At 42.8% G+C, this 5957-nt stretch overlaps 1 pseudogene; it reads right to left on the minus strand.

Moving 5' to 3' along the window:
• Window positions 1–1235: 1235 nt before the first annotated feature.
• On the minus strand, window positions 1236–3908 carry LOC109944359 (uncharacterized; annotated as a pseudogene).
• Between the last annotated feature and the right edge of the window lie 2049 nt (window positions 3909–5957).

A 5957-nucleotide genomic window follows, 5' to 3' on the forward strand; every position in this document is an offset into this window, starting at 1 on the left:
CATGTGATTGGTTCCGTGAATGTCAAGCGCTTGCTGACTCTAATCTGGCTCGTTGGATACGCTTCTGTGTTGTGTCTCCACAGATGCGGTCAAAGTTGTTCGATTTGACTTAGATTGCACCCACAGATGCAGATCTCGTCTGTCCCATACAATCAACCAAACATAGACCGAAGTCTGGTCAATGCATATGCAAAGTCTGGTTGTGCTCATGCATGCAACCAAACATATGGTCTGTCTTTTTTTATTTATCACATTTTATTTTAAAAAAAATTAGTGGAAGATAAATATTCTAACGACGGTAATAGTACTGTAGGATAGTAACTGGCAAATACGCCAGCTTTCCACTCCAAAATCTATACTATCTATTAAGAACGCAAGGGGTAGGCTGCCTCCCCTGGTTCTGCCTCCGGGTAATCTGGACCGTTCGTTTGCCTCCGGGTAATCTGGACCGTTCGTTTCATCCAGGCGATCCGACCCGTTCTGCCTCCCAACCGTGGACTGCCTCCCAACCGTGGACGTACATCCCCGCGCCAAAAAATACATCTTAGTGCGGTACCAGAGGAATTAGTCTGAGCAACAAACAATCCACGCCAACGTTTATAAGCCACGTTTGGTCTGTCTTAGTGGCCGGTATGGTACTAATCTAATAAATCCCATAACAGTGCCTGCGTGCAGCCCAGTGGTTCGTGTGGCCCAACCGTTGGTGCGGCCCATTATGCAGCCCAGCCTACAGCGTCTGTCATCCTCTTCGGCAGCCCTAAACCTCCACGATGGCGCGCCGCACGCAGAGATGTGCCCACGTCCTCAATCTGCCTCCACGACGGCGCGCCGCACCACGACTTCAATCTCCCCCCCCCCCCCCACGACCTCAACCGCTCTGCCAGAGTCAACACCGTCCAGCTCCGGTCACCGGTTCATGGAGGCGGCGGCGGTACTCCTTCGGCAGGCAAAGGAGCAAAGTTGGAGGCGACGAGGGTCCAGATCCGGTCGCCGGCGTCCATCCGGGGTTTGGAAGCGCCGCGGCCAGCTGGAGATGTCGCCAGCCAACTCTCGGGCTTCCTCTCCTCCATCCCCGAGATCGTCGCTCGTGGAGATCTCGCCAGCCAATGCCCGGGTGAGAAACAGGTGCGTCTGCTCATCATCTTTGTGTAGGCACCCTTCGTTCTCCACGGATGCTCGCGACACAATCGAAGAAACTACTCTCCCTCTCCACGACCACGTCCTCCACTCCCCCCCCCCCTCAATCACGAGTTCATCGTCGTCCACAACCTCCCCTCCTCAAAGACAACTGACTTTGTCGGCACCCCTTCTACAGGGTCCTCAATCCCCACGCCGCCATTGAACCCGACTCCAAGCTCGAGTTCGATATGCCCGATGCCTTGCGTGTGTACAAGATCGACTGTGTCGAGCGCTTCGACGACACCAAGTCCGTCCCGTCGTCCCCCAATGGCAATTCCACCAACGGCGTCGCGTCCAAGGACTTCGCTACAGGCATCTCCTCCCGACTCTACCTACCCGCGAGAGTGGATCCCGAGAAGAAGCTCCCCATTGTTGTGTTCTTCCACGACGGTGCATTCATGGTCCACAACGCCTCCTTCCCGCTGTACCACATCTACATCGCATCTGTCGATGTCGCGGTGCCCGCTAGCCGCTGATCGTGCTCCCTCACTCGCGATGCTCCCCCCTGACTGGCCTCCCCTTTGTTTATTGAACGATTCTTGTATATTATCAGGTGAGGATTGGTAAATTCATTGACTGATCTTGCCCCCTCTCTTAGGTTCAGGTGTTGTTGTTGCGTGCACAGGTTCAATTGTCTACACTTGTACAACAATTTAGTGAGGTTGATACTAACTGTATGCTCGCTTTGCTTTCTTTTGTGTCACAGTTCTGTACAAGATTATGCTTAATATGAAGAACTAAGGAATATAATTCAGAGGTAAAGGTTGTAATTGTTTTTGCATGTTTCGTCTTCTGTATATGAAATTTGTTTTTACATTATGTGTGTAATTGGTGTCGTTTCTGATTATTGATTGTGCCTCTTACCAGTTTGATATGTTGTCTACACTGCAACTTATCCCAACAATAAGAGTGAAAATGTGCCAATTTTATAATCTTAAATAAACATGAGACCAAGGTGAGCTGTTGTTTTTTAAAAACTCACCCTCACTATTTGTTTCCATATGAGCAATTTGCATTTTAATAGCATTTTTGCATCACACTTTATTACAATGTCTTGTGTAAGGCTCTAATTGTTGTTAAGTGTTCGTGTATGCCCAGGTGATTTTTTGTTATCATCTTGTATGTGCAGGTTTAGTGTTCAAAATGGCGGCCTTAGGCAGGCTTGGTGGTCTTCTAAGTTAGGTTTAGGGCCACTGGTAGCTTGTCTCCTTCAGTGTTCAAAGCTCCTCATGTCCACCAGGCTATTCATTGGTGGTGAGTTTTTGTTGTCTTGTTTCCTCTAATATACCAACAGCCTTCCATTTTTATGTTTATTAGTGTTCTTTGGTTAGGTCTTGACGTGAAACTAAGACAAGCATTCAGTTAGTTTGGACAGGTTACTAAAGTTTGTATACACATTTGAATGCTATTATGATGTGTGTTAGTGGCTCACTGAATGGTATTGATCCAATTTCCTCTACTGTTGCGTAATGGTAGATTACGAACAGCAAGCTAACAACTTCGATCATTGGGCTTTTGGTTACCGATATAGTAACAATTCCAACAACAAGGTCTGGGGTATGCTGTTTTGGTAGCTCAGGAGATGCAATGCTTACAATATTGTCATCTTCCTCATCATCCGAATAATCAAATACCACTGTTCTCTTTCTGTTATTTGCATTAGTGGATCCCCTCTTGTAGTTTATCCCATGTTCATCATCGCTGCTATTTCCATCTGCTTCTTCCTTCGCACAAATTTGTGCATCAGCAGTAGCTAAAAATACTAACAACATTAGTTCTATATTAGCATGCTTGTAAAGGGTTGATATACAGGACTAGATATGTGCTGAGAGTTATAGACGAGAAAGTAAAGCACAAAGAATTTGAATATGAACATTTGTGAGATAATACCTGCAACACTTGCTACAGCTGTAGAATTAGTGGTACTTGGAGGCATAGGTTTTGCTGATGCACGACCCCACATGTTAGCCAGCGATCCACCATTACTAGGCATGGCCTTTCCATTTTGAGCTTTACTTTTGCTTGCATAGGCATCAACTGATTGTTCTTTGTCAACAGGACCATTGCCAGCCTTATCTAATATTGTGGAATTATCCTTCTCGGACTTAGTGTCTGCTCCCTGCTTTGAACTTACAGGCAAATCTTGCCGCCGAGCAGTAACAAACTGCTCCTTTGGAGTAACACTAGGCTTAGACTATGCGGCGGCTGCAGCACTATTCAAGGGCTTTGGTGGCAATGAACTCACATGCTTTCCATTGGATGTTCGCTTGACAAAAGAATTCAAAACACCACAAAACCTGTGCATGATTGTGAAGTGACGAAATTGAGAATACTGATCAGGGATAAAAGTTGCATAAATATACATGCATATGAACACAGGTTTGCATCAAGGTATTATCTTTGACAAATTTCACTATTTTATATATAAATCTATCTCCATCTATATGTGTGTTTGGTTATGTATATTCTCATCTGGTTATGTCTTTGCTTACAATTCCTTCGTGGGCATGCCTTAGACTTGGGAGAAAACCAAATGGGCTAAGAGAACAATACCTATTATCTCTCAAACAGTTCTCATAATCAAAAGGCTGATTGAAAAGCTCCTCTGCCTGCACAAATTCATGATTCCAAAGTATAGCTGTATCTTTTGGAATACAGGCCTGGATACTGTAGATCTGAACCGAACAAGAATCTTTGAAAATTTGCCTTGCTTCTGCATGGAAGACAGATTAACTTTTCACATAAGAAATTTGACACTAGATAAAAGAAACATATCGCTGGGAAGTGAAATGGTTGTTTTCCTTTTTTGCTACTGACTAAGAAGAGATCCAGATGTTCTGATATTCACAGAGGTAACTGCATGCCGGACAGCCGGAGTAACTAATATTGTTGGCCTCCAACTGTATACATTTTGTTAGCTATTTATGTTTGCATTTTAGCTGGTGATATGGGTTAATAAGCTGATCAGATCCCTCCCTCTGTTTGCCATTATTATACTTTCATATAATGCATAGTACTACATGTTTTCTTTGACCTTCATTTGATTACTGACCATTGTGTTATAAAGCTACTTCTAACTTGTGTGCCAAATTACATGTTACGACTATTCATTCGATTATCTGGCCATGATGGATTACCCACTTCCATCAGAACTTCCCATGCCTTTGTCAGCCAATCCTATTAAAGAAGTTAGTCCTTAAACATCAATTTCCATGCATCATGTCGCTCTGTATATCATGTCTTGCTAAGTTTAAGCATTTATGAATCTTGTCGCTGTGTATATCATGGCTAAGTGGTAATTGCCCTTATGTTTACATGAGCAGTGCGTACAACATATATGCGCAGATTGTAAATGAATGACATAATGTTAGTTGTGACATAAGATGAGCAACACTAACTCCTTTGTTTGGCCATTGGTCGATGTTCAAATATATTTGTACTTGACAAAGGAAATTGTTATATGGTGAAAGTTGTGCTGACCTTTTTTTTAGTTATAGCAAAAGCTTCTTCTGAAAGGTGCAACTCTGACTAAATATTTCATTTTTGGTGAAAATTGTTATATGGCTTGATTATCTGAATGGGAAATACATTAGTTGAAACTGAAAAACAAAATTGAGTATACACAGTAACATCCATATTTTTTGGGATGCAGATTGGGCCACTGAATTCATTGTGTTTTGGGCTTTCTTTTAGATATTTTATTTCTTGCATTTCTGGAACTAAATTGTGTACGACAAACTGTATATATTAATAAAAGGACTTCCCTTATATTTCATTTATGCATTGTCCTTACCCCGGTACCACACATGAAACTAAACGGTAGGAGTATATTTGCTATGTAGACCAAATGGCTAAAACCATCCAATATTTTCATAAACTGAAAATGCAGAGAAAGCAATAAAGTTGTATCAATACAACCGTACAGGCTTAGTAGGAGCTTCTAATATCTAGCACTAATAATATGTAGAATGACATATGACTGAACAAACAATATGAGGACTGGTAACAATATTGATTTTGCTAATAGGGCTTAGATTGGATACTATGATTTGTTCCCATGTGATTTTTCCAGTCCTCTGTAGGGCTTGAAGATCATCCTTTGACTCATTTATGATATATTGGCCCATGATCTACATGTTAAGACACCTTTGTTTTACCACCTCAATATATTGTTTCCTTGGTTTTGTATTCTTTTAATTTAAAACAACCTACCCTGCTGCCTTGCCGGGGAGTGGCCAGCGACCGCTCCACATGACCACATCGGCTGAGGACATGAAGGAGGCACCGACAGTCACAGAGGTGCTGTACAAGTGGACAAACATCGGCAAGGGGTGGCAGTCGCGCTGGTTCGCGATCCACGACGGAGTGCTCTCCTACTCGAAGATCCTGCCTCTAAGGACGCTGCCGCAGGGAGGACCTGGGCGCGGATCTTGAACTAAAACTAAAGGATGTCTATGTAAGTTATATTTTCTCTCACATTTACATCAAAACTTATTTTCCAATAATCAGCAGACCTTGACATGTTTCTATATACTTTCTCTCACATTGACAAGTTTTTTAGATTTATTGCAGGCCACCTTTATTTGCTTAATGAGTCGTCGATCTTCACACATTTTTTTAGATTCATCGTAGTTTTTATGCATTCTTTACATGTTTTTGTCCTTTTCAGATTTAGTATAGGTAAGCTTTTTTTGCTTGGACAGTCTATTTCTCTTTGCTTCGACAGTTTCTTTTAGATTCAGGTAGGCCACCTTTCTTTGCTTAGTGTGTGGTCGATT

This window comes from Zea mays, chromosome 2, assembly GCF_902167145.1.
Source record: "Zea mays cultivar B73 chromosome 2, Zm-B73-REFERENCE-NAM-5.0, whole genome shotgun sequence".
NCBI lineage: Eukaryota > Viridiplantae > Streptophyta > Magnoliopsida > Poales > Poaceae > Zea > Zea mays.